At 31.1% G+C, this 13,296-nt stretch overlaps 1 long non-coding RNA gene across 1 annotated transcript; it reads left to right on the top strand.

Moving 5' to 3' along the window:
- Positions 1–7,191: 7,191 nt before the first annotated feature.
- Positions 7,192–13,033, top strand: LOC106310437. Its single transcript, XR_001263784.1, has 3 exons — positions 7,192–7,456; positions 11,240–11,362; positions 12,879–13,033. It is a non-coding gene; the product is annotated as an uncharacterized LOC106310437 (long non-coding RNA).
- The last annotated feature ends 263 nt before the right edge of the window (positions 13,034–13,296 follow it).

Consider the following 13,296-nt stretch of genomic DNA (forward strand, 5'->3'; position numbering starts at 1 on the left):
TATTCGGGTAATTTTTTTCTTTGGGTATTTCGATTTATAGATATTATTTTAAATTATTTTATTATTTAAAAACTAAATATATTTAGTATTTATAAGTATATAAATTATATTATAGAAATTCAGTTTTCGTTTTGATTATGGTTCAGTTTCGGTTTTTGGTTTTAGAGATATGAGATATGTTCGGGTAATTGATAAGATCCAACGTGAACTGAGCCTCATATTTTGGCATGTTTCGATTTGGTTTTTCCGTTCCCGATAAATGTGTTCATAGCTATCAATGCGCAATAAGGAAATGGAAAGAACGACAAAGAGGTGTGCAGAACTGGGGTTGGTGTCCAACAAAGAAGAGACATATAATATTATGTTCTCTACGTTGGGATCTTTTCAAAGTGACCCACTTTTGTTTTGCTGTCTTTTTGTATATCTCAATTCCATGATCCATCTACAACTAGAAACCATGCATCCACATTTTACCCTACCATATGCTATATACATCCATACGTGCATCTCCAAATACACACTATATAATATGGTTAAATGTATTTTTGTTTTGTTTCAAATGAGAGAAGTGATTTAAAGATCACTAGATTTTGATCCACACTTTTAAAGTGCGGATTTACTTTGGAAATTAATTCATAAATAATAAAGAAATCATATATTTATAGAATCGATAACCGAAACTGAACTGGAATCAAACCTTGAACCAAATGGATATCTAAAATTTTAAAATAAAAATTATATACCGACAAATATTTATTATATTTGACTTCTAAATAAACAATATACTAAAATATTATTATTAACTGAATTACTCGAATATTTTTTATCCGAAATTTTAAAAATTATCCTAATCATCCAATATTTTAATCAAGCTATATGATATTTAAATTGAAAAACTTGAATGTAAGTAATTTTTTAGTTATCCAATATTTTTATTCAAACAACCCTTTACTTTCTATAATATCAAACAAACTGATATTCAAACAGTCCGAACCAACTTTATATTTCTGCAAAACATGTAAGTAATTGTTAATTAGTTTTTAGAAATGGAACTGTATTTAGATTGTTAGATAAAGATGACTTATGTCAATTATCTTGTTATGACACTATGAATTATAGGGATGTTAGTAATTGCTAGTTATATGTACATGAACAGTTAGAAATGACAATATGAATATAAATGTTATTCATTGTTATTTATATGTACATGAATACAAAAGTTTCATATTGATATTATACATACCGAATGATATCGGGCATGAAGAAAACAAAGCTGCTAATAGATGAAAATGCTTGCTGTCAATGATTGTCATGAATAATGTGATTAATTAGAAGTAGTTGTTAAATACATTGTAGTCGATCTGTTGATGGTCAATTGGTCATATTCTTTCTTTGCTCAGATATATAATGTATATGTGAATTTTATCTATTTATAAATGAAAGTAATGGTCCTGATATTATAGGAAGTAAAGGAAAATTTATAAAACACTAAAGTCTTTAAATAGTGGCAGTTAGTTTATTTAAAAATAAGTCAGATGGCAGAAAAATAAATATTCCAAAGTTTTATAGGGGTAAAAGTTGACAGTAATCCTCTTTTAATAGAATAGATTCAGTTCTATTGCGATTGCTTGTTCAATTTCTGTTTCTAATAACATCTATTCAAACAACTAGTCATTATTTTCTGAAAACTTTGCACATATTGGCTATGATGATCCCATTAGTTTATTCCACCCGTACCATCGTACGTCTTAATTATTTGTTTTCAAATTTCAAATAATTTTCAAATTTCAAATAATTTTCAAATTTAGTGTTCAGTGATCACTGTTAAATTCAAACGAAAAACTTCACAACTCCATTTGCCGCAATTTTTCTCTTTCTGTATTTATTCGTAGTCAATAATCATATCTTTTTTTTTAATAAAAATTTTCAAATTAAAAACATAAACGATTACAAGATAAAAAAGATGAGTCTTGTAGTTGGGTTAAGATTTTTTTTTTTTGAAAATTAGTTGGGTTAAGGTTGCATGAAACAAGATTCTATTCCAATCATGTAATTTATTATTGTGTATATATATATATATGATTTCTTCAAAAAAATATATATATATATATGTTATCTACACAATAACGTTTACATATAGTTCTTTATTCTGCAGCAAAGTAAACAAGGTTCATGTTGTTGATAAAGGTTTCATTCCAACCGTATGGTAAGTGGTAACACGTTTCTTAGTGACAAAATATAAAAGCACAACAATAAATATAATTGGTTAGTGACATATTTGATTGGTAATTTTTTTGCGGGATCAATGATGTTTACAGCACAAAATAAAATAAAACTTAAACAATAGTTTTCTGCCTACAACTTTGTAAGGTGGCATATGAAACCGCCAAAAGCATCTCTCTACCACACGTTTTTCATATTTTGCTATAGTTATCCTGACATCTTGATTTTCACTAATTTTTTTCGCTTCATCAGTTGTTGGGTTGTAGATGTTAAGTTATAACTATAATTTTAATGTTTTTGAAGAAAAAACCTTACAACTGATATATATGTAATATAATATTTATTTACTTATTCAAAAAACGAAGATAATCCACAAATGATGCGTAATCATTTTTAGTTTTGGATGAATACCAATCGTATAGTAATCATAAACCTAACAAAAAGATTGATGCAATTTTTTTTTGTTATCTAGAGTTCTTTCTAGTTATATATTTTCCTTACGAAACTTGAATATTAAGCCCAGTTTATATCATATATATTAGACAAGGAATATATGGAATTATCATGATTCATTTCAGGTACACGCTATTACCAAATGCTTAAGTTTTTTCCCTAACCCCATATGGGTTGGCGTGATGATGATTAGGCCTAATCATGATGACCGCAAGAAGTACTAATTTATCTGTAAACAATGTTTTAGGCCCTTTAGTATATGCCTTGAAGATCTATTCAATAATTTATGCAGAGTGGATATGCTGAAAATAAACTACTGACTAAAATAAATGAATGAATTTTACCTGCCAAGACTTTAGTAGTCACAAACACAAAACATGTGACTGAGTAGACTGCCACAATCTTATAGTTACAAATTTAAAATTCTTATTCTAGTTCAACTTTCACGTTTCTCTAGTAAATACTGTCTGGTTAATTTAAGGCTCTGGATGGTGACGTGCGGAACAAATGTAGTCTAGTTGTAATAGTAACAAAAATATATAGATATATAGGTATACGTAAAGATTTTTGTTATTATTCACAGCGGGGCGGTTCGTCGCCATTCGAAGCCTTAAAGTTAATATTTGCCAACACCTCAATCTTTTCTGGCTATATATGCAAAGTTATACGCACATATATGCAAAGTTATAAGCCCCTTTTATTTGCCAACACCTCAATCTCAGACGCGGCGTGGAGACAAGATTCGAAATCAGCGGGGCTCGCTTGGATCTTCTCAGACCAAGGCAACACTGAGATCACTCGCTCCTCCTCTGCTCAAGATCACGTCTCATCCCCTTGCATGGCTGAAGCTCTTGCAATTCGTGAAGCCCTCCTACATGCGGCAGCCCTCAGCTACTCTCACATCTGTCACAGAACAGACTCCCAAGTACTCGCTCGAGTAATCAACCGGAGATCATCGACGATAGAACTCTTCGGAATTCTCTCCGACATCGGCTCCCTTATCTTCTCTCCTTCTTCTCCGTTTACTTCTTGCAATGTTGTTTTCGTTTCTCGTTTGGCCAATGGGCCTACAGACCATCTGGCGAAAGCCCAACTTCAATCCCATCTAGATGTAAACTTTAGGGCCTGATAAGCCCCTTTTATAAGTTAATGAATTTCCTGTTGAACAAAAAAAAAAATGATGTAACTCGAGTCATGTTCGAAAAGAGGAAACGCCAAAGATTATCCTTGTCTGGTGTGAAATTGAATACCATCCTTACGTAGAATACTCTCCATGTGCATTGATTTATTGTAGATTCTTTGTTTTCCCAACTATATATATAAAAGGGGTTTTAATAAAAAAAATTTAAATAAAAATCCACTAGAGGGAAACACAGTAGGACACATGCTCATCCTCTTTTTCTAGCTTTTTTCCTCTACTGGCCAAACCAAGCAGTAATGACAAAGCCTTTAGTCAATTTTTTTTTTTAAGAAAAGCCTTCAGTCAAAAAAAAAAAGAAGCAGTAATGGCATGTTTAAAGATTGCTAACGTTTTGGAATTTTGAAATATATTAAAGCATCGATCAAAATTATTATTCTATGATAGTTACAGTAAACATCTATGTGGATTGATTTATTTATTTTTTGAAAAAAAGTTAAATCCGGGTTTATTAAAAACATAGACTTGACCTCCGAGTGAGAGGTGTAACCCACAGATAGACCCTCTCCCGGTATTCAAATGGACCGAAATGCAGTAGCTCATAACCAGAAAAAACAAGAATACAAAAATAAATTTAAGATTTTTTCTAAACCAGTGAAGTTAAAATATACAAAAATAATATTAAAATGTAAAATAATTTTAAAATAATGTAAAATAATAGTATATTTAAAATTATTATATTTACACATGACGGAGAAAAACCCTTAGTACGTTAGATAAGATCATGATTAACCTCAGTCTCTTAACTGGGGTTCTTAGCTTCGGCTAAGAGACGGTTCTTAGCTTTTCTTAGATTTTAACTAAGAAAAACTAAGAACCGTCTCTTAAATAAGAGATATATGAGCATGATTAACCGAGGTTCTTAATTTGGGGTTATTAACTCATGATTTGACACTTTTTTGTTTTTTGTTTTTACACTTTTTGGCTAAGAACCGACTCTTATATCTCTTATTTAAGAGATGGTTCTTAGCTTTTCTTAGTTAAAAGCTAAGAAACGGTTCTTAGCCGAAGCTAAGAACCCCGCCCTAAGAGCTCGGGTTAATCATGGTCTAAGAGCCGTATCTTAGCCGAAAAGTAAAAAAAAAAACAAAAAATGTCAAATCATGAGTTAAGAACCCCGGCTAAGAGACCGGGACTAATCATGCCCTAAGAGCATGATTATCCCATGAAACCCACTTGGGTTTCTTAATGATTATTTAATTATATAAATGTACTTAAGTGGACTTAAGAACTCTAGTTAAGAAACTCCCATTTTGAGTGGTCCAATGGGAGTTTCTTAATTAAGAGTTCTTAAAAAAAATTAAAATTTTTAGAAAAATTGAAGAAGATCACTTACTCAATAAGAAGAAACATAAACAAGAAAACCTTACTTGTTGGCCTCGAGTTCATCTTCCTTCAACCTCATTTTTGCAGTAGCATGGTTAGCACGAGGGTCTCGAATCCGCACACCACAAGGTCTCGAAATGGCATCTTCCATAGACACGTCTTCACCACCATTCTCTTTCCCAAGTGCGACCTTATCATACTCATCTTCTTCGTCCTGCGTCAAGAAGCAAAAATTTCAAGCCGTGAAGAATTGTTTCAACGGTTTATGAATTAAAAAAAATTGTTTCACAACAAAAGGTATAGAAACAATGCTCAGTATCAAAGAAAACGAGATGTTCTCCTACTAAGCCTACGACTGTTAACAATAAAAATTGAAAATTCAAGAACCTTCAATTGGAAACTGATACGAACCTTTTAATTTGCAAAAGAACTAGAAAATTTAGGCTACCATTTCTCTTAACACTAAGCTAAATCTCTCTTGAAGATTAAAATTAATTCAAACTGATACGAACCTTAGTCTAAATCTTTTAATTCTTCATGTGTGAACAAAGGTTCATATCAAGATCATTGTGTTGAAAGTTCACGTACTACAAAACCTAACGATCTTCCAGGCTAATGATATGAATACATATGAATTCAATTGTTCCCTAGTTTTACTCAAGCGTTTCCTAACTTGCACAATCGTTACCTAACCAAAACAATTTAAAGAGGAATTGATTATACCTCATCATCGAGAGTACGGTCAAGGCCCATGGATGCTCTGATGCTCCAATCATCATCCTCATCACCAAAATCCTCGTCACCACCTTACTCACCCTCCTTCCGATCAGTGCTCGAGATCCTCTGCTGCCTCATAATCTCGTCGAATGATGACGCACAAGGCATCTCTTCCCTATCGTACGAAGCGAGCTGCTCTCGCTTCCACTCCCGCTTCTCCACTTCTGTGCCACACCGAGCCCGATTGCGTTTGCCGCAGCGGCGGAGCAGAAGACGTGGAGGTAGTAGAAGACGTGGAGCAGGAGAAGGCGAGAGATTCGAAGATCCTCTCGACGCGAGACTGAAAATCTTCGTCGGCCATCGCAAATCGAGTTGGAGGAAGAAAGGAAAAAAAAAGAATCACAAAAGCCGACACGTGTAATAAGAGTCCCCTTTGCGATTGGTTCCAAAAACGCTTAATTAAGGATTGGTTATCCTTATTTCTTTTCATTTTGATTTACTTAAATGCCTTCTTTTGTTTAAAAACCCATCTTAGAAACTTCATTAATGATGCTCTAAGATGCTAGTATAAAAAAAAAAGAATGTTGTCGTCAGACCCAATTAATACTCCCTTTGTTTCATTATAAGTGTCATTTGAGACTTTTGCACACAGATTAAGAAATCATTTAATTTTGCATGTTTTCCATATAAAAATGTTATTACCCATACACCTACTCCTATTTCAACCACAGAAAAATAAATTGCAGAATAAAGTTAATAAATTATGCATCGAAATACTAAAACGACACTTATTTTGCAACGAATTTTTTTTTCTATAACGACACTTAATATGAAACGGAGGGAGTAAAATATAATATCGTTATTCGTTACTATTCCCTAGCTCTTAATGCCAACTCGTTTACTATCTGGATTTGTGTTAAATTGTATAAGTGTCACTTTGGTATCGAGGTATGGTGGTATGGTAGTTGAGACTTTGCGAAAAGTTTTAGGGTAGTATATTCTACGTGTATGTTTATGAAACGGTGAAAGAAAAATAAGAACGGTAAAAAATATTAAAATAGTATGGCTTAAAGGCATTAAGGCCATAAGAAATCGTCGACGTCTTTTTTACTCATTCGAGTCAATTATTAAAATTTTAACGAACGAGAAAGTGGAAATATTTTTTATAAACGTATTTTATCTATTTATTTAAGAAGAAGAAGATGAACATGTCCATCCTTTATATCAATGACCTTCGAGAAAAAACACCATTGCTCCCACTTAGAGAGAGAGAGAGAGAGAAAGAAAGAGAGTTCTTCACAGGCTCAGAGCAACTAGAGAAAGGATCCAAAGGGATCGCATTGATCCTAATTAAGCTGAATTTATTCCCAAATAATTGTTATATTTTTCTCAATCTAAAGAAAAAGTCCCAAAAATCTGCTTCGTTTTCAGGATCATGCGATCTATTTGGATTCATCCTTTGGTTGCTTCCATTTTGGTCAAAGTGTTTCACTGCCGGGGACTTCACCGGCGGGAAAATCTCCAGTGGGTCGATCCATGGTAAGTTTGTTTCTAAAGATAAGCTTCAAAGATTTAGGATACATGCCAAGAACAGAAGAACCTAATTATCCTGTTTCCTTTTCTGGCATTGATTTGTGTATGTAAATTGTTTTTTTTTAAACTAAGATTTGTTGTTGTTAAGCAAAATACATATCATGGATATATATTTTTAGGGTGTTTTTGTTCTACCTATAAACACACTATTGGAAAGTATGTAGTATAAACTCAAAATTAATTTTTATTAAACTAACTAATTTTTTTGAAAGCATTAAACTTACGAGTTCGAAATCCTAGACGAAGAAGTAATTGGATCCCGTAACTTAGTTTTCACACTAGTGAGAATCCGGTCCATTTTGACTTTACACCATTTGTGTCGACATTAAAAAAAATACTAATTAATTCAGATTTTTAACATTAACTATAAGTATAACTAAGTTACAAAAAACTATTTATAGCCATGAAAAATTGGTGAAATCCAATGTAACGGGGCAATTGTTAGCCATTTTCATGCTTCTTTTTTTTCTTTGTTATTCTTTTTAGACAAAAAAATTGCCTGCCTAGAGATTTTTTTAGTCGAATGTGACATAGCATTGTTTTCCGTTTCTAAGAAATGACTATCAGATAAATCTACTTGATGCTAACTTATGTACAACTTTTTTTCTTTCGAATGAAAACTTTGAAAGTAATATGTTACATTATAGTAGCTTTATATTATTTATTTATTTACCTGTTTAATATTGTATCCCAGCCTTCCCTGTTTATTGTGTAAGTTATACATTACAACTTATGTTTTGCAAGGGTAGTTTAATACACAACTTGGAACATATAAATAATAAATAGATTGAATTTAGACAGGGAAGTTAAAATAATATTTGATTCTGTTAAGAGTAATTTATAAGGCTACGTTCGCTGTATTTTAAATGAAAGTATGTGACCATTGGTATAAAAGTTTCCTCTAATTATGCGATGCTTTGTAAAAGTGTAAAGAGGCTTCCAATACAATGATTAATCGAAAATGATATTCACTGGTCAAGCTTTCTTTCCCCCCATTTGATCCTTTTTAAAAGGATTTCAGCCACTTACTTTTCCCGTTGTCAAATGTATGTATATAATATTATTCAAACTAAAGAAATGTTTACTGCTTTCTTGTTGTTTTTTTTACGACATCGAAAAGTAAAAGAACACTTATGAAACTAGTTAGCAGCCTCTTGGTCAGCGCAGGGAACTAGCCAACTTGGTGCAAAACAGTTGACGAATGGGGACCCAAAAACTCGTGATCTTCCTCCTTTAGCAAGGGAGTCATCACGAACGTTCATCGATCTTGGAATATATGCTACAGAGACCTCAGTAAAAACAGCAGAAAGGACTTTAATCTCATCTACTGCTTTTTTTGTTTTTAAGTTTATAACTTTGGTTTTTCTTTCCATTTTATGTAATCTCTTATATGTTAAAAGATAAGCATTTGCAATAAATGTTTTCACACACACATTGACATGTGTCAGTTTCACAATCTTTTCAACTTGAGAATGCTTACGTATCAGCCTCACAATCATTTAGCAATTAATATATTCACACATTAATTTTCTTAACTCCATCGCAGAAGATTTAACGTGTTCACACACTAGTTTTTTTCATTCAACTCATTTTTAGTTTTCGTACTTTTAACCTTTGTATTAGTGAATTGAAGTTCTCTCCATGCAAGTACTAAATAATATCATTGTTAAAAGAAATAAATTACAAAATCATTAAGATACATTAACTAAAATGTCGGAATGAGACTGTTTTTAGAAATTGATAGTTTTGTATCTTGCCGAACTTGTCCATGGTTGATGTTTATGCATATGAAAGCAACAAATAATTGTGATTAGTTATGAATTAAAAAAACTGAAGTGAAAAATGCCATCTTTAGTTTAGCCAAGTATTGTTTTTCCTTATGGAGTTTTCATATCAAACCAAGAATTAGAAATACAATCAAATTGTTAGAATCAGAAATCATAAAAGCTTTAAAAAAAAAGAAAACTCGTGAAATCGATTGAAAACAGAATTCATGTACCGAGTGAAGAGATCACATTATTTTAAAGCAACTTTAACCCATTTCACTCGATTGTATCATGTTTTTCATATTTACCATGAACTTTTATAAGAGAGTACATATTATTGGTTATAAACTACGTCAAATTTTAACATGTCGAAAAATATTGACACGACGCCTAACCTTTTTATTGGTATTTTTAAAGTATGGTCTAATAATTATGTATGCAAAATAATCTTAACATATTAGTTTTACATTTATTTATTTTTCTTTATATTTGTAGAAGAAAATAAGTTTGGGCAAAATATTTGGATCTGAAGAAACGACCGAACTTGATTTGAAAGTAATACTAAACACAAAATAAAATTGATTAAGTATTCAAATGGATCTAAAAGTTTAATATCCGGATAACAAGACTCAGATCCGATCTAAACTGAAATATTTGGATACCAAAAATATCTAAAACACAATTATTTACTTAAATATATTAGTTATTTAAAATTTTACATCTATTAGATATTCATTAATATGAAAATATCTAAAATAACTATGTGGTCAAAATACTGAAATATATATTTTTATCCATCTAAATATTTAAATTGAACTATTTTTATGTATATTTTATATTGTTTTTATTTTCGGATTTTAAGGATTAAGTATATTTGAATTTTTGTTAAAAAATTACATAATTAAAATAGGTACCTGAACTCGAACCCGAACCAAACCAAACCTGGAATGATTCGAACCAAATCCAATCCAAATTCAAACTGAAATTTGTAAATATCCCAATCATATTTAAATTTCTAACTCTAAAAATCAAAATCCAAATAGGTCAACTGAATCCGAACGAATATCTGAATACCCATCCCTTGAAAAAGTTATACGACAAATCTCTTATTACATCGTAAAATAAATAATCTAATCAATTATTTTACTCCGCGCACGGCGTGTATTATTACCTAGTTCTTATATTACTATTCAAACGTGCAATAAATTATTGAACAATACTAAACACTTGTCTAGAATTGATTAAAACGCAAACAGATTGGTAATACTGTGTAACATAGATGCAACCTTCATAAACAAGCACGAAGAGGAAAACCAGAGATGCATCAACCAGAGAGTTGACAAACCGAATAGTAAAAAATGGAGCAAACTTCAGTACCAGGCATAAAGGAATATTTGCTTAAGACCATATATAGGTTTGTGAAGGTGAGAAATTTTATCAGGTCTATCACTGACAACAAAAGGAGGTGGTTGTATCATATAAACGTCTTCTTTTAGAGTCTCCTTTGTAGTAATGCATTGTTAGTTTCAAAAAAAAAAAGGAAATGCATTGTTAACAATAATCTGACAAATAGTCCCATTGCAAGCCACATCAACATTAACAAAAATGTGAATGGTAGCATGTTTAGCAACATGATAGGATGCTTCCTCAAAGTTTACTCTTGGCTGTTGATGAAAACATTTGAGTGTTAGTAGAGATTTGTACTTGTCAATAGAATAATCAGAAAACACTGTGAACTGCATCTGTACGCACACTAGATCCCAAGTTATGTTTTGAACAAAAGAATTGTATTTCTCCTCTTCAAAAGCACATTACTTCTCATCTTTTAGAATTTGAAGAAGTGTAATGTTATTCATGGATCGTGTTGTAATACCTGAGATTGATGACTCAAAAACATTAGTTGATGTTATGGAAGTAGCAATGTATGATACTGACGTTGGTGAAGATGTTTCTGCTAGAGTAGGTGGTGAAGTTGCCTCTGTCAAGGAAACAATTGAGAAGCTCTTAACAGAGTTATGAGTGGTGAGCCAAATAACGGAACAAGAGAAGCAGATGGTGTAACGTTTTGTGACAGTCAGAAACACAGGTGAGCTTAGTATAACTTTATCTTGTTAATAATGAAAGTCGACTGCATGTGAAAATAGGATATCAATAATAATTTTGGTAAGACTTGCCATGTCGATCAACGAAAATAAGTTCCAAAATCATGACTCAAGTGTTTCATCAAATACCTTTTGAACAACTTCCATCATAGATCATAATGTCGGAAAGATGTAATAAACTGTTCCCTGAGTGTTGATTTTTCAATTTCCATAAAGTCAAGCTAAGTAGGTTGCGTAAAGGCTTTTATTTTAAAATTCGGTTTCTAGACATTCATTTTTATTCTCAACTTTAGCATATTCTAACTAATCAAGAATCTGAAAGAAGAACTGGTTCATGGATTTTAATTGATACAATAGCCGACAATTGTTTTTTTAGAACCCTCTAGAACTCAGCATTTTTATGAGCAACACATTTTTTAAAATTTTTTTACATATTTACTAGATTCTGACCCGCCCTTTCAAAGGACGGATATATTTTTTGTTTTAATTTTTTTTGAGAAATTTTAATTTTTATATTTGTGTTTTTTTGTAATCACATTTTTGTTTTTCTTTATAATCATATTTGTATATAAATCTTAATCAAAATCTATTTTATCTAATTTATAAAATAATAGCAATTTAAAAGTTGATCCGGTATATAGTCGTTTCTTTGTAATCATATGTCTGTTGCCCGTTTCTTTATAATCATATTTGTCTATTCTAGATCTTGATCCGCACTTAAAATAGATAATAGCAATTTAAAAATTGATATAGCATACACTCGTTTCTTTGTAATCATATGCCCGTATATCCGTTTCTTTATAATCATATTTGTCTATTCTAGATCTTGACCCGCACTTCAAACGCAGGTATAGTGTTGGTTTGTATTTTTTTTATTTTTTCCTGTAAATATGTCTGAATTTGATTACTATTTTGTCATTAACTTTCCAATCATAAATTTATGAATACAATTTTGAAATGTAAAATATACTGGATTTTCTAGTTTGTCAAAAATATATTGCAATACAAACTATAAATAATATATATATATATATATATATATATATATATATATATACAGTTATGCTAAATTATAACACATACCATAAAAACCATAATTTATATAAGAATTATAATATCATATTTTTAGTAAAATAGTCTAAACGGGTCCAACTATACAATCCGAACGGCAGTAACTTACTTTATATATGTAAGAATTATAGAAATGAAAATTTTCGTTGTGTCGCTTACATTTTATTTTCTGTAACTTACTTTATATAAAATGAATGGTTTTATAATTTACGTTTTGGCTAAATAATAGGTCGTGCGGGTCCGAGAATTAAGAGAAGAGGAGAAGTTATAATATATATGGTTTATTTTTTAAGTAGATAACATGAAAAGATAATTGTTGGACTAAGCATATCAATAAATCATGATCTTATTTTAATAGAATAGATTATAAAAACTGTTACAAGCCGCGACAGAAATCAAATCACACAGTTCAAACATCTTTTTATGTAGGTTCGCTAATTGAGAAGAGCTGTGGCTTGGTTATGCAGACAATCAAGAATCTTTTATGTACTTTTCTTTGTAACAGATCTTTTTATGTACTTGTCATACGATATTAGAATCACTTTGTTCGCCTTTCTTTACTCTGAATTAAAACAAAACAGAAACGCAATTAAGTGATCAAATAGTGAAAACAAACACTGCATTTATATTTTATATACCAACAGATAATCATTTTTTTTTTTAAATGAGGATATTACTGATGAATGATGAGTGTCAGCTTTAGGAATTGATTGTCGAGGTATCAGCTTCTTTTTTGCAGACACCCGTAGTGGGTTGGGATAAACTTCGGATTATGCCAACAAGTAGAAGAATATGACTCAGTTCGAGTAATATGCTGACGAATTTATTTGCTAAATAAAAGAAACGA

The sequence above is a fragment of the Brassica oleracea genome, chromosome C8 (assembly GCF_000695525.1).
Source record: "Brassica oleracea var. oleracea cultivar TO1000 chromosome C8, BOL, whole genome shotgun sequence".
Lineage (NCBI taxonomy): Eukaryota > Viridiplantae > Streptophyta > Magnoliopsida > Brassicales > Brassicaceae > Brassica > Brassica oleracea.